General features: G+C 43.5%; 1 protein-coding gene and 1 long non-coding RNA gene across 10 annotated transcripts in view; one reads left to right on the top strand and one right to left on the bottom strand.

Annotated features, from left to right (window-relative positions):
* Positions 1-14961, top strand: part of LOC110346568 (uncharacterized) — a 123560-nt gene that overhangs the window by 53598 nt on the left and 55001 nt on the right. For 2 of the 7 annotated variants that reach the window (XM_087193411.1, XM_087193407.1), the window contains exons 6-11: positions 1152-1229; positions 1580-1775; positions 3866-3931; positions 4820-4883; positions 13452-13574; positions 14670-14697. The gene's annotated coding sequence lies outside the window, so the exon portion shown is untranslated. Of the gene's footprint in view, positions 1-1151; positions 1230-1579; positions 1776-1798; positions 2717-3865; positions 3932-4819; positions 4884-6877; positions 8511-13451; positions 13575-14669; positions 14698-14961 lie in introns of those variants that run through there. The other 5 variants (XM_087193408.1, XM_087193412.1, XM_087193410.1 and 2 more) reach the window with 5 other exon arrangements.
* The window catches only part of LOC147823358 (uncharacterized), a 9776-nt gene continuing 2231 nt past the window's right edge, over positions 7417-14961 (bottom strand). The window contains exons 2-4 of one of the 3 annotated variants that reach the window (XR_015444007.1): positions 14285-14534; positions 10016-10104; positions 7417-8962 (exon numbers count right to left, since the gene is read on the bottom strand). This is a non-coding gene — a long non-coding RNA (uncharacterized LOC147823358). Of the gene's footprint in view, positions 10105-12945; positions 13213-14284; positions 14535-14961 lie in introns of those variants that run through there. The other 2 variants (XR_015444006.1, XR_015444005.1) reach the window with 2 other exon arrangements.

The following is a 14961-nucleotide window of genomic DNA, read 5'->3' as shown; positions in this document are numbered from 1 at the left end:
GACTTAACTAATTGTCTAGGAGAAATAACTTTTCTTTTTCTTCTTTTTTTGAGATTTTTTTACTTTTAGGTTTAGATCTTTTGTTCTTAATCTAGATGCTGTTAACATTCAGAAATTAAATTGAATAAATATACCATGGATATGTCTTGGGTGATAACCCAAATGAGCATTCCTTTTATTTCACTTCAATTTAAGCCTAGTATTTAGCTCCTTCTTTGATACTGATGAGCTCATTTTTATTTTAGTCATTTCTGCTTTTCTCTCTCTCTGGAAAACAATATAATTCTTTTATCAAAGAATATAAAATCCTCTGGAAAATGCACACACACACCATCTTAAACTCTCAAAAACACAGAATCAGATTGCCCTATCTTTCCTGGGTCTGTTTCCTATAAATTCTGTTTTATATTACAAAAGAACAAAGTGGCTATGTTCTCACACACTTACAGTTCCATAACCAAAGTCCTGTGAAATTTCATGTTCTCGTTATTAAGTACGTGGGTTATTTAACCTCCTTGCCTTAACTCAAAACTCAATGGATTAAACAAAAGAATGTGCTAACATCACTTTGTTTATTGGTTACATGACACATTTTGTGGTTGAGAATTATTGCTTGAGTCATGAAAAAAATCTACAAGCTTGCCTTTCAGGTCATTTTGTATAGTCTAGTAGTTTATTCCATGGTTTAAGGGCTTTGTATTCTGCTTTTTGTTTCTTTATTTTACTTTTCAGTGAAACTGAGTTGCTAGCTCAAAAGGTATATATGCTCTAATTATGTAAAGAATGAAAAGAGATGAGATTTTTCTTTTCTTTTTGAAGACAGGATCTCACAGAGTTGCCCAGGTTGGTCTTGAACTTGTGATTCTCCTGCCTAACCTCCCTGGTAGTTGGGACTACAGACAGGCACCACTATGCCTGTCTCTTTCCTAGACTTTTTCATCAACTTAATGTAACTTTGAGTAAGGTCTGAATAGAAGAAAAAGTGCTGTTAATTTAAAATTTCTTTTCTTCTTCTGATCACCTAATTAGGGAACTAACTAGAAACACTCCCCCCGGCCCAGCTTGCAGCACTTGATGTTGAATTCAGGGCCTTGTACTGAGCTGCATCTCCATCCCATTTATTTATGTGCTTGTTTCTTTCTTTCTTTTAGACAAAGTCTCACTAATTTGCTAAATTGCCCAGGCTGAGCTCGAACTTGTGATCCTCCTCCACAGTGCTGGGATTGCAGGTGTGTGCCACTGTGTCTGGCTCTGAGAACTAAAACTCAACATGCAAAGTCCAAGAAAAATGAGTTAAAACTGAGCCTTAGGCACAGAGCAGGACAAGGAACTTATATCTTGCGCTTGTAACTACTCTTTCAAACAAGTAAAAACTGATAAGATGCTCTTGAGAAACCCTTATCAGTCACTGCGAAAAGTAGCTCAACCCAACCTAATCTGGCAGAGACTCAAAGGGCTAAATTCCTGAATGCATTAGGGGATTTTCTTTTTCTATTTTCTGAGTGTGCTGTAGAATGATTTTGTTACAATAAGTTCAGTTAAAATGCCGTATTTATGTGAAATGCTGATGCATTTGCAGCCTGGACAGGAGACGGCTATCTGAGTGACACGACAGATGCTGCAGAAGTGTGCCTTATCATGTCCCCTAACCGTGGGTTCCAGAATTCCAAGCAGCTTGCTGCCGGGAAGTGGGGCTGTTCCAGGCCAGGCTTCTTCCGCTATCAATCATGACCACCTGTGTGGGATTCCTAGGCGACAACTCTGTTAATATTTCAGTGCGTATCCTGCTGGTCTTGTTCTCTTTCCATAAACATTTTTTAATTTGAAAAATTGGTCTTATAGTGCACTTTGTAGCTCAGAAATATATTTTCACTAACACTGTTTAATTCTTTTGAAAATATATTCAACTAAGTAAGACTATCTGTCATCTAGCTATTGGGACCACAGATGTGGTTTTCTGTTGTTAGATATTTAGGCTATTTCAAATTTTTGCCTGTTACAAATATTGCTGCAATCAACATCCTTGAACTTAAATTTTTGGGCATATCCTGATTATTTCCTATAAATAAATTCCTAGAAGTAATATACTGGGTCAAAGGGCAAATACTTTTTTTTCATTAAGTTTATTGGTACATTTTAGGTATACAATACAGTTACATTTATCATTAGGATCTTGTACCTTTACATGAGTATCTTGGTTCTTATTTTTTCCCCATTCCCCTGCCTTCCTTCCCCCCCTCTACCCAACACTATTTACAAAGAGTTTGTTTCCATGTTTTTCCTTTTCTCATATGTTTTCCTTTCCCTTCTTTCCTTTCCCCTACCCCTCCCACTTTCCCTGCTCCTTTAGACCTTTTCTTCCTATTTCACAATATCAGTTAAAAGGCAAATACTTTTATGTGACAACCTGTGCTACTTCCATCCTCAGATAACAAGTGGAAACAATTTGGTGTATGTTAGTACAATCTTTTTGACACATCAGTGTGTATGTACAAAATGCTTGTTTATATAACCTTTAAAAAGATTGGTGACTATGGGGTGTATGAAAGGACTTTGAGCAGAGGAGTGATATGATCTGGTTTTATTTTCACTGTACAAGTATCTCTCTGATTGTTTCACTGCAAATACAGACTGCAGAGGGCAGTAACAGAAGCAGAAGTCTACTGTAAGTCTAGAACCAGCAGAGACAGCAGTGTCTGGCAGCAGGGGCAGCAGGGTATGTGTGCAGGGTGGGCTGTGGTCAGATTCTGGCTATTTTGTGTTTTTTTCTTCATACTGGGGATCAAACTTGGGACCTTGTGCTTGCAAGGCAGGAGGCAGCACCACTGACCTAAATCCCCCGGCCCATTCTGGCTGTTTTTGCAGGGAGATGGATTGGATATGGGGTTTGAGGGAATGAGAAGAATGCAGATTAACTCCAGGTTTTTAGACCTTAGCAGTTGGAGGGATGGTGTTGACACCAAATAACATGGAGGAGGCACTGAAGGTGGGACAGTCTTAGACAGACAGAAGATAAATTGCTTTGGAGAGCACAGTTGAGATGTCTGTTAAGAATTCAAGTGGATGGGCCGGGGATTTAGCTCAGTGGTTTCACCACCTGGTGCGCAGGCAGAAGGACCCGAGTTCCATCCCCGGTTCCAAAAAACAAACAAACAAACAAAAAGAATCCAAGTGGAAAAAAGCCAGGTGTGGTGGCGCACACCTGTGATCCCAGCACTGGGGAGGCTGAGGCAGGAGGATCACTGTGAGTTCGAGGCCAGCCTGAAGTACATACCAAAACCTTGTCTCAAAAAAAGAAAGAAAGAAAGAATCCATGTGGAGTTGTTCAGTGGGTTGTTGGATACATGTTTGGAGATCTGGAGTGAGCAGGCAGGTGTTGGAAATGTAATGGGGGTGATTAGCATAGATGGCATTGAGAGCTGGGAGATTGGATGAGATTACAAAAGGAGACAGTACCGACAGGAAAGAGGAGGACAGAAGGCTCAGGAGGAGGAGCATGCCAAAGGAAGAGCATTTACTATGCACTAGGCACTGTTCTTTGTGCTTTGCATTGATTCCATGCCCAATCCATTTAATCTGCAAATCAACGAAGAGCACAATTATCAGCTTCATTTCACAGGGCAGGAATCAGAGGAACAGAAAGCTGCTCAGTAAATGGAGTAACTCATCATTCCATCAGATGAACTGATAAATAACTCTTACCTTCCTGAATAATGCAAACATGCTGTGAAAAAAGTCCTGTGAAACTTTTTTGCACAAGTTTTATCCAGTATGTCTCAAAAATCTTAGGAGTACTGGAAAACATTCCAGTTATATTTTAAAGAATCAGCATGACTAATCCGTACAAAGGTGCTTTCCTTTCCAGCTGACAACACATCCCGGGAAGGAATACAGGAGAGTGAAAAAAAGTTGATGTCCAAAGGGGAGAAAGGTATTTTTCATTCAGTATTTCTTTCCTTTTTTTGAGGGGTGAGGTAGTGCTAGGATCAAACCCAGGGCCTCACACTTCCTGTGCTCTGCCACTGAGCTGCACCCCCAGATCAGTATTTCTTAAAGACACTGTGTTCATTTGCTTTCATTTTCTCTTCCTCCAGAACTATGCATTCTCTAATTATATTAGGGTTTTGAGAGGCAAACCAGTACAGGGAAATTGTCATCACTCCTACCACCTGAGCTATAAGACATTCAGAGCTTCTCAGTGGCACCCAGGAAGATGGTTATATCTCTGCACAACAATGCAGAAAAGGGAATTTGCCTGTGCTTTCCAGCCTTCTCTTCCTCAGGGAACATGTTAATAGGAAAAGGGAGTTGGAATGGAGAGTTTGTAAAATTTTTTTTTTTTTTTTTTAAGGCAGATCAATTATTGGAAAAAGGACAAATGGAAGTTGAGTCTAGAAATAAAATTATCCTTGAGAATTGTGGTCCTAGGAAAGTCTTCCCAAGCCTGTGGGGGTTCCTCTAACTCAGGTTAAATACTATTATCTTAAATAATTCCACGAGGAAGGTAAAACCAGAGAGGTATCTAAATAAACTGGAAGTAACTGCAGAGGCATTCTACTGAACACAAACTGTGAGATAATATGCAGATGTGTTCATTTACCTCAATACTAGAAAGCAGAATAATAATAATATCAAAAAAGGGATTCCAGAGTGAGTTTAGAGGTGCAAAAAACAATGAAAAACTAAAAGGATTCTTTTAAGGTCATGTTCATAGCAAGAACCAAAACAAAAAGACCCTAGAGAAAGATGATGTAATGCTGACACAATAACAAAGAAAGCAGAACTAACTGCAGTCTCCTTTTCTCCATTCTTCTCTTAGTAACTACCTTTGGATGTCATGGGTGAAAGAGGAATGCTTAGGAGGAAACCTAAATCCAAGGAAGGTAAGAAACAGGAGGAGAGGTTTTTGTATTTTAATGAGTTTGCTTTTAGGCACAGGTAAATTATATCCTAAGCTATTTAGAGAAAATAAATTAGATTCATACAACTTAATGTTATCAATCTCAAAGTAATTTTATGAACTGAAAGTCAGTGTAGATTCGTGGGGAATAAATGCTGCTATCGAAGTAAGCTTACATAAAAGTTAAGTTACAAAACTTAATATACAGTGCTGAACACTTAGGGACACAGTAATCAATTAAGGCCCAGGCTTTGTATCTTATTTTTTCCCCAGTACCTAGGGGTGGAATCCCTGCCCTTTGCACTGTGCTACATCCCCAGCCCTTTTTTTATTTGTATTTTGAGACAGGGTCTTGCTGAGTCTCTAAGTTGCCCGACTAGGGTCAGACTTGCAATCCTTCTGCCACAGCCTCCCAGAGTGCTGAGATTACAGGCGTGTGCCCCCACACCCAGCTGTGTCTTCTTCATTTAACATTATATTGGAGCATTTCTGCTATGTCATTAAATATTTTTCTACATTATAATTTTAAATACCTACATATTGCTCAGTTACATAAATAGATTTTAAATTCATTAAAAGACTTACCCTAGTCAAGTTTAGACTGTGTTATGGCTTGTGCTTAGATGTCCCCCCAAGCCTTATGCAGTCATAGGTGTGGCTTTTTCTGGAAGTGATTCATGGTGCAGTGCTGGGCTCAAGGGCACCAGGACTGAAGGTGTGCATGCTGCCCTCCCTAAGTAGTCTGCATAAGATAAAAGGGGCAGAAAGACCTGTTGAGGGCCTCTCCCTTGCTCTCTCCATGCTTTGCTACCTTTGGTCCACCAGGAAGGGTTGCCCCTCTCCCACCCTGACTTGGAGCCTACCAACTATGGACTGAAACCTCTACAGATTGTGAGGCAAATAAACCTCTCCCCTTTAACTCTGGGTGGTGGGTAGTTTGTCTCAGTAAGGTGAAAAGTAACTAAGCCAGACTGTTTACATTTGTTGGTTTTTGAAAATCATGCTGAGAGCCAGGCATAGGGCTACTTTCAGCACTGGGAGGGCTGAGTCAGGAGGACACTTGAATCTAGGAGTTTGAGACTATCCCAGACAACATATTGAGACCTCATCTAAAAAAACAAGTTAGAATCATGATCATTTTACACAAAACTTTTCAAATTACTAAAAAAAAATAGTACGTCAAATTCTCAAATGAAGAAGAAATGACTCAAAGCAGACAGTGTTTCCAAAGTCTTTTAATAAGTATTACCAAAATTGTCTCCAGGATAAGGTACCTATTTGTGTTCTCACCAACAACACGAGTGCCTATTTCTTTTTTCTTATTCCTATCAACGCTGGAAGAATTTGATGGATGATCCCCGGTATCAAAAAAAAAAAAAAGGACTAGGGATGTAATTTAGTGCTCCCTGGCTTCAATCTCCAACCCTGAAAAAATCAAAATAAAACAATAGAAACAGAAGAAGTGAAAAAATCATTTGACTTAAGTGAAACAGAGTGATATGTAAACACTGAGCTGTAGCTGAATGTGTTAAATAGTTGTCTCTGGGCCTGGGCTTCCTAAGAACATTTGAAGGGTACATATACTGATGCCTCCAAGGCAGCATAGGCCTCTGTTTTCATGTGGTCACTGTGGGTGTCTTGGGGAGGATGATAAAGGTTGAACAATTCTATATAAGGGGATTATCAACTTTTTTTTAGAAAAAGGAAATCAGTACTTTTCGTTAAACATGCACACATTTTTTTAGTTCATTCCTGCTAAAAGTTTCATTTTGTTTTTGTAAAAAAAAAAAAAAAGTACTAGAAAATGGTAAGGTATTTGAATAATTCTAGATTTGTACAATACAATAGAGGACAAGCAACTACAGTTGATAGAGTTCAGACTGGTCTCCAAACTTGATAGCTGTTCTGCTAGGGCTTCATTTTCTTGTACGTCTTATGCTCAGCTATACTTTTCTATGCTTTCTGTTCACTCTGCAGACCATGGCCTGGTAACCTCATTTGCCTCGAAGGTTACTACATGGGCCACTCTGAAGCTGGTTCCATGCCTGTAATCCCAGTACTCTGGAAGGCTGAGGCAGGAGGATGGGGAGTTTGAGTCTAGCCTGGCCACCTTAGCAATTTAGTGGTGAGACCCTGTCTCAAAATTAAAAATGGGCAAGGGATGTATCGCAGTTTAAAGACCCCGGGTTCAATCCCCAATAGCAGAAAATAAAAGCCAGAAGAGAGAAGAGTAACAGTGTCACCTCCTTCTCCTATGGCCCCTTGTCCCTGGAAGGAGAGCTGTCGCTACATGATCATATCCCAGAGAGCTTTATGTCATCAGCAAGTGCTCTCCTTGAAATTATATGTTTACTGCACTGCTTCCGGAAAGAGTGGGAGAAGAGAGGAGTTTCATCCGTGCTGATCTCTCAGGTTTTCTACGTGTCACCGTGGGGACTCTATTCACTCTACCTGTGTCTCACACTACAACATGTGACCACGGCAGGAGCTGAAGATTCACAGTGGAGGGCATCGCAAACCTGTCCCAGCTGATTTTATTTATAGGAAAATCCCACTGAGAAATGAACAATCCCTGGGAAATGATAAAAGGGAGGAAATGCCAGGATAATAGTATCAAGCAGGGGAGTTCCAGGCAAAGGAGGACATATTAGAGTACTATTAAAGTGATCAAAGATAACTTAATGACTTGTTTCTTCAGTGTGTGCCATAGGCTACTAGGTTCCCTGCGTGCCAGTATTGCTGTTTCAGTTGCGTTTCGGGTAGATCAAAAGTTCAAATACCTTACAGTTTCCCCAAAGGTCCTAAGTATCTGCTAGTTTTCTCTGGTGGCAAGGAAAAAACACATTCTGGACTCTTCAAGGAAAAGGCATTTTGTGTGATATATGATGTGGGTATTGAAGTCTGAGGAACCAGCCTAGAAGGAGAAACTGGGTAGCCTGCTTGTCTCACCTCTCTGGACTGAACCGGGTGAGCATTGTTTCTCCGGTCAGGGCTTTCCAACGTTCAGAAGTCAAAGTCCAGGGAAACAGAGTGTGCTCTGCTTCTAAGCCCCATGCCCAGCCCTGGGCCGTGGCAGATCCAAGAGGAAAGGTGACAGGGATCTCTGTAGATTTTCTAGTTTGAGGCAGGCACAGGGATTTTACCAAGATGACGTATGTGTGAGAACATGATTACCTAGGTGGAAATCAGGGTGCTGCTGAGAAGCGGAATTGAAGCTGAGTATACAAAAAAGGGCCACATCCAGCACCCACAGCAAAAATGCTCACGTAGGCCGGGGATTTAGCTCAGCGGTTTTGGCACCTGCTGCGCAAGCACAATGATCCGAGTTTGATCCCTGGTACGAAAAAATGCTCATGTGAATGGCATGGAAGCTCATGAACCTTTCAGTCTGTTGAGTTGATATGCTCTCCTTTATCATTTTCCAATTGTTAGGCTGTAGCTCCTGCCTCCTCCTCCTCCTCTTCCTCCTCCTCTGTCTTCTCCTTCTTCTCCAGCATATACATTGAAAAATATGTTCTTAGGGCCAGGGATTTAGCTCAGTGGTTTGCCACCTGCCTAGCAAGCTCAAGGACCCGAGTTCAATCCCTGGTACCAAAAAAAAAAAGAAAAATATGTTCTTAGGTCTGAAACTACTGGGTTAAAGGATGAGAACCCACTTTTACTTTTTCACTCTTTTACTGAAGTGTCAGTGGACTCAGAACATGCCTCTGGTCAAGAGTGGCTTCCCAGTGGCTAGCTATTTGCTCCGTTGAAGGTCACCCCGTGGAAACCTCTTTTTGGGTCAGATGGGGCACTGGCACACTGGGAAATGCACACTCTTCAGAGCTCTTCTCTTTTCTTCTTACTCTTTTTATCTCCATTATCTGGGTACATTTGGAGGTCACTGCTGAGGTCAGTTGATCCTCAAGTCACAAGAGTTGATCCTCAAGTCACAAGAGTTGATCCTCAAGTCCCAAGTCAGGCACTTGCCTGAGGGGATCTGTGCACATTGGAGAATCCTGCTGACATACACAGTGAGTGGGCGGCTGTCCCTGCTCCCTGCTCTGGCCAAGTCTGCAAAGGCTGGGGGCAAGAAAGCCGCAGTTAGGCCTAGGGACTCCCCTGGGAGGGGTCCGGGTGTGAGCTGACCTGCAGACTCCCAGATTTCTTCTGAGGACAGGAATTCTCACGTGGGAGGATTGGAAACCCTCCTCCCTTGCCCCGCTCACTTCCTGCCAGCTTCTCTAGGAACACCTCCTTCTCCTTGAGGCTGTCGGACTGGCTGTAGGAAGCAGTGGTGTGCTTTGCTTTGCAATTATCCAAGTGTCAGCTTATTCTCCCTGGTGAGTAGGCCAGCTTGTAAATACCTTCAGAGCAGGGACTTTGGCCCTTAGTATTTCTTGCAGTACTTACCCCAGTGCCTTGCCCACCCAAGTACTGAATCAATATTTATTACCCAGCTATCCCTAGGTCAGTGCAGTAGTTCCAGAACTTACGTGGAGGTCCCAAGCTGTGTCCCTAAGCTAGGATGTCTAGGGGTGCTGGAAAGTGCTCCTCCCTTGAAATAATCAGGGGAGTCTGAACCCCATGCTCAGTGTCCCCGGGAAGAAGCAAGCCTGGTGAAGGCCGTGTGGGATGGCTGCTGCTCCCTCTTCAGCCTCATCTGAGCCCATGGTGCTCCAACTTCTGGTCTTTGGCAGCTTCTTAGTCTGGCTTCCCACAAAGCTTACAGAGAAACGCTTCTGTTCTCTCCACATCACATCCCCTTCATGGGCGCCTCTGCCATTGACCCCTCATCCTGCAGGGCTCACTCAGTCATCATAGCCTCACTTGCAATAGTCCAAAGCCTCCTGTGATCACGCTGTGTTCAGCTTCCCAGCACTTCTCGGAGTTTTACCTTAACACGTGTGTGTGTGTTTGTGTGTGTGCCAATGATTTCATTCTCTCTCTCTCTCTTCCTCCATAAAGGCAGGAGCTGTGGTTGTCTCTTTCCACTGGGGTACCCCAGTACAACTGCACATCTGACACGTGAAGGGTACTGGGGAACTACTCTGGGGAGTTTCTCCATGTCACACTAAGGCACCCACTGTAATCCTGGAAGCTGCAGAGATTCCAGGTTGTCTCTGTAGCACTTACCCAGCTTTCTGGAAAGCCTGTGTGCTCAGCCTAGTTCTTCTCAAATTGCACACTGCTCAGATGCTTAGGTCATGAACTCTCACCAGGTTCTATGAAGAGAAAAGTTCTTTAAACATACTGAGGTTGGGCTGGGAATTGTGAGTTGGTGGTAGAGCACTTGCCTAGCATATATTAAAACCCGAGTTCAATTTCCAGCACCAGAAGAAAAATGTAGTGAATATGTCAAACACATATGGGCAATTACTACTCTGTGACAATTCATCTTTAAGAAAGGGCACTACCAGTGGGGCTGGGGATTTAGCTCAGTGGTTCTGCCGCCTGCCTCGAAAGTGCAAGGACCCGAGTTCAATCCCTGGTACCAAAAAAAAAAGAAAGGGTGCTACCAGAGAGGGGAGGTGGGGGATCTTCTATTATTCCTTCATACTTTTCTTTATGGGGTTACATAAAAATTACCATTTTAACCATTTTCACACGCATAGGTGCAGTACACTTGGATATGTTCACATTGTTGTACAAGCACCACAGTTTTCTATGTTACTGATGACTAGTTCACAAGCTCCTTGTGTAGCTTCCTTGTATCTCGGTGGATTAACCAAGATGGTAGCCCCTGAGTGGCTTGGGGTGCTTGGCCTTACTCACCCCTTGGGCATAATCCTAGCTGGGTGACAGGCCTGCAGGATTCAGTGAGCAGGGCACGGCCGTGTCCTGAATCGGTTTGATTACAGTGAAGTAGCTATGATAGGGGAGCATTTTTCTAGCTCAGGAACATTTTGTTGTTGTTTTCTTTTCTTTTTCCCTTTTTTCCCCATGCTGGGGCTAGAACCCAGGAGTCTGCCCATCTGATCCACCACTGAAGTGGCTACATATGTCCTAAGGACTTTTGAGACAGGGTCTCTTGCCAAGTTGCCCAGGCTGGCCTAGAACTTGGAATCCTCCTGCCTCCATTTGCCAAGAAGCTGGGATAGCAGGCATGCACCACTGTGCCTAGCTAGGAAGGAAGCTTTCTGGAGGTTAAAGTCAGTATGCAGAGCTGGCTGGGCCAAGCTGAGAGATACGAAGAGGGTTGGAGCTGGTGTGTGGATAACTGCTTCACAACTCAGACCTCTCGGCTGAGGTTTGCTGTGATGTAGTCCAATAATTGATGAAGCATTTGAGCATATTCATTTCTTTTGTTTTGTTTTCCTTAATACTGGTGAGAGTGAACACAGCCTCTCACATACAGTTTGGAAGACATCTAAAGACTGATCTTTTATTTCTTGTCCTCATATCATTTCTGTTTGTGCCTGCTCAAAATCTATTGTCCTCTTTCTCTTTGTGGGGAAATTCAGATTTCATGTAGGGTGGGAATGTACAGTACCTGATAAAATACCACATTTTCCATCTTTGTTTGCAGTAAGGTGTGGCCTTGTGACTAAGTTCTGGGCAAAGAGATAAAAAGGCAGAAATAAGATATAAGATGCTTGGGAAGGCTGAGAAAACAAGCTGACTTGGCCAGATGGGGGCCCTTTTACACTCTCCCTTCCTTCTGCTCAGAAGGAGCTCTGGCCACCGCCTCCTACAGTGAGGCGACCGGAGCATGGAAGGTACTGCTTCCCTAGGCCCCGCAGTATCATGGGAGACTACTGACTTCCGGCCTTCTGCATGTTAGTGAGACAGGAGAAGGGAGAGATATCAAGAGATAACTTCTGGCTCTTGCCTGTGAGTTTCAATTTTTTGTTAGAGTGTGTCTGAACCTAACTTCCAGTGACTAACAGCCTGAAGCATTCCAAACGCTCAGCAGAAGGCACACTGGACTTTACACGGCTGGCCGCTTTGTGACTCATCCAGGAAAGGCGCTGCGCTGTGCAGCGGAACCTGCATGAAGGGAGGCTTTCCTCCGAGTTAATCTCTAGTGGGTCTAGACTGAAACTTGCCAGCTTGCATGGACTCAGTCTTTAACTTATCCAGGCACTGAGCTAATGCTCAGGTGAATGCCTGCCCGTCTCCCAGGCCCCTCAGACTTAACAAGCCTGACTCTGTAAGTGCCCTGGCCACCGGAGTCCCCACCAGCACTGCTTCTGAGCTCGTGTTCCTTTGCCAAGTGACCTACCTGTTCTACCTTGTGAGGAGCCCCGAGGCCATCTTTGACACTTTTTCTTGCTCATTTCCCAAATCTAGGCTACTGCTAGTCCTAGGAACTCCCTCTAAGATTGGTTTCTATCCCTCTGTCTGCAGTGCCACCTTGGAGGGTTAAGCTGTGCTGTTTCTTGACCGGACAGGTCAGTCTGCGGACTGGACCCCTATTCCCTGCACAGCTGCTTGTGCGGTGACACAAGGCCATCCTGTTACCACCACACGGAAAGCGCTCCCAAGACTTCCAGTAGCCTTAGGATACAACCCAGAGGCCAAAATATGGCCTAGGGGCTCTGCACAACTCTCAGCACCCAGAGATGTCAGGACCAGCTCAGCCTCAAACCCTGGAATGCACCACCCCAGGGGCGGGCCCAGGCTGGCTTCTGGTCTGGATTGTTCTACTCCTGTTCCCTATTTTATGGTCACCTCCCACCGATTCTCCTGGACACTGATTAAATGACACTTGTGCCCGAAGGCCTTCTTTGACCCCATCCCCAATCTACCAGGTTCTGTGATTATAACCTCTCACAGACCTCTTCACTTGAACTCGATGGTATTTTCATTTATTTTTAATTTTTGTTCGTTTTTGGCAGTGTTGGGGATGGAGCCCAGGACCTCATATAGGGTAGGCAAGTCCTCTAACATTGAGCCACAACCCAGCCCTAGCACTTTAACTTTCAGTCCGTGGATCTGTGTGCTTGTTTGTTTGATTGGAAGTCTCCTTCTTAAGACCAAAAGTGCAGGGAGGACAGACACTGTTTTGGGTGTTACAACAGCCCTAGCACAGTGCCTCAGAGAAGCAGAAGGGTAACATGTACTCGTGGGAGGGACAAGTTTATTAATGAACTGAAGATGAAACTGGGAAGTCAGTAACATCTGCTTCTGTGATCGAATTCCTTGAAGTCTGTCTTCAACAGTGTAATGCTGTGATGAAGGGGCCCCTTTGCCCCTAAATCTTTCCCATAGCAAAGGGATGTACAGTGGACCCTTGACTTACGAACTCCATCTGTTCCCAAGGGTTGGTTGTAACTCAGGTTGATTGTAAATCAATACAGCTGCGATCTGGATGTCTCCCTGGGCATATGCTATAGATAACAAGAGGCAGATGAATCGTCCATTAACCTAATTAACCAAGTTGTTTGTTTCTCGGGCCAGTCTCTGAACTTGAGAGTCCACTGTATTCATCTCTTCTCTCCCTCAGCCCTGTCTTCAGTCAGTTCTCCCCAGTCCATCTTTCTCCTTCTTTTCTCCCTTATCACAACTTTCAGCAGGCTTTTTACAGCCCAATTTCTTTCTCTTTTTTGGTACCGGGGATTGAACTCAGGTCCTTGCGCTTGTGCAGCAGGCGGCGAAACCACTGAGCTAAATCCCCCGTCCTACAAGCCCAATTTCACCAAATCATCTCAATCAAAACAGCTGTGATGACACCGCCTCTATCTCACAGATGGTAAGTCTGAGGTTTAGAGAAATTCACCTTTGCCAATATGCACATCTATTAAGTAATGAAACTAGACTTGGAACTTCCAAATAGTTCTCTTCACTTATTCTTTTCATTCATTCCACATTTACCTGGTCATCTCCCATATGGATGGCACGAGGTAGTTGAGTACAACAGGGATACTTAAGCCCTTTCACTCGTGGGTTAGAGCAATTTATTTAGTATCATATCCACCTGCTTGTGAATAGCATGTGTCTGTGGGTGCGTGCACGTGTGTGTGGTGACAAGTAATAATTAAATTTTTTTTGTAGTGCTGAAGATCAAACCTAGGGCTTTGCACATACTAGGCAAATAATCTACCATTGAGATGTACTCTTAGCCTTTTTTTTTTTGGTCATGTTACAAACTTGTTTAAATAACTTGTTTTGCTCAAAATATCTAAAGAACTGGCCACATTGAGTACATCAGTTTTAATGGCTGGGGGTGGAAAGTGGAAATGGGAATGGAAGGACAAGTAGTTGCTTGGAGCAGCTTATTTTTTTAAATTAAAAAAAAAATCCTCTTTCTTGAGATATAGTTCACATACCAAACAAATCAACTCATTAAAAGAATATTCAGAGTTGTGCAACCATTACCAAAATGTAAGTCTAAAATATTTTCACTTACTCCCCAAAAGAAATCCCTTATACACACCCCCACCCTGTGAAAACAGTAGTTACCTCCTGTCTGTATGGAGTTCAGTGTTGTGGACATTTCACATGAATAGATGCTATCACAAGTGGCTTTGCTGACAGGCTTCTTTCTCTTAGCTCAGTGTGTTCATGGTTCACTGTGTTGTGGCATGTATCAGTACCGCATCCCTCTGCTCGTGTGGATTAATATTCCGTTGTTACGGTGGGGCACTGTGATCCCAGCAGCCTGGGAGGTCTGGCCGGCCCAGCCTGGACAACTCTGTGACTTAGTGAAACCCTGTCTCAAAACAGAAAACAAACAAAAGGGTTGGGGATGTAGCTCAGTGTGAAGGCCTAAATTTTAATCCCCAGAACTGGAAAAAAAAAAATCCATTGTATGGATACATCTGCATTTTGTTTATTTATTTAACAGCTGACATTGGGGTTGACTCTACTTTCTGGTGAGTATGAATAATGTTATGAACATATCTGTACATGTGTGTGTGTGTGTGTGTGTGTTATCCCTCTTGGGTATATAGGGAATGCCAATCCTGTGGGGCCGTGTTCATTCAACCCCTCTGAGGCAGCCCCTTCAGGGGGAAAGGCCTGAGAACCCAGGCCTGGGCAGGGCTTTGGGTCTCTTTGCCAGTCGGTTTGTTTACACCACTTCTACTCTTGAGTAGCTTTCCTCCTATTTGCCTCTTGCATTCTTTTCTCCTCTGCAG

Source organism: Heterocephalus glaber, unplaced genomic scaffold (assembly GCF_053883595.1).
Source record: "Heterocephalus glaber isolate CG9 unplaced genomic scaffold, H.glaber_assembly_v1.0 deba00001588, whole genome shotgun sequence".
In the NCBI taxonomy this organism is placed as follows: Eukaryota; Metazoa; Chordata; class Mammalia; order Rodentia; family Bathyergidae; genus Heterocephalus; species Heterocephalus glaber.
This window is presented reverse-complemented; position numbering and strand designations above follow the sequence as displayed.